The sequence below is a fragment of the Austrofundulus limnaeus genome, unplaced genomic scaffold, assembly GCF_001266775.1.
Source record: "Austrofundulus limnaeus strain Quisiro unplaced genomic scaffold, Austrofundulus_limnaeus-1.0 Scaffold3141, whole genome shotgun sequence".
Taxonomy (NCBI): Eukaryota; Metazoa; Chordata; class Actinopteri; order Cyprinodontiformes; family Rivulidae; genus Austrofundulus; species Austrofundulus limnaeus.
Genome location: NW_013955543.1, coordinates 1,481 through 2,188, shown reverse-complemented (window position 1 = coordinate 2,188; position 708 = coordinate 1,481).

The following is a 708-nucleotide window of genomic DNA, read 5'->3' as shown; positions in this document are numbered from 1 at the left end:
GTCCAGGTCTAGTCTTGATGGTCCAGGTGTAGTTTTCTATGGTCCAGGTGTAGTCTTGATGGTCCAGGTGTAGTCTTTATGGTCCAAGTGTGGTCTTTATGGTCCAGGTGTAGTCTTGATGGTCCAGGTGTAGTCTTTATGGTCCAAGTGTGGTCTTTATGGTCCAGGTGTAGTCTTTATGGTCCAGTTGTGGTCTTTATGGTCCAAGTGTGGTCTTTATGGTCCAGGTGTAGTCTTGATGGTCCAGGTGTGGTCTTTATGGTCCAGGTTTAGTCTTTATGGTCCAGGTGTAGTCTTTATGGTCCAGGTGTAGTCTTTATGGTCCAGGTGTAGTCTTTATGGTCCAGTTGTGGTCTTTATGGTCCAAGTGTGGTCTTTATGGTCCAGGTGTAGTCTTGATGGTCCAGGTGTAGTCTTTATGGTCCAAGTGTGGTCTTTATGGTCCAGGTGTAGTCTTGATGGTCCAGGTGTGGTCTTTATGGTCCAGGTTTAGTCTTTATGGTCCAGGTGTAGTCTTTATGGTCCAGGTGTAGTCTTTATGGTCCAGGTGTAGTCTTTATGGTCCAGTTGTGGTCTTTATGGTCCAAGTGTGGTCTTTATGGTCCAGGTGTAGTCTTGATGGTCCAGGTGTGGTCTTTATGGTCCAGGTTTAGTCTTTATGGTCCAGGTGTAGTCTTGATGGTCCAGGTTTAGTCTTTATGGTCCAGG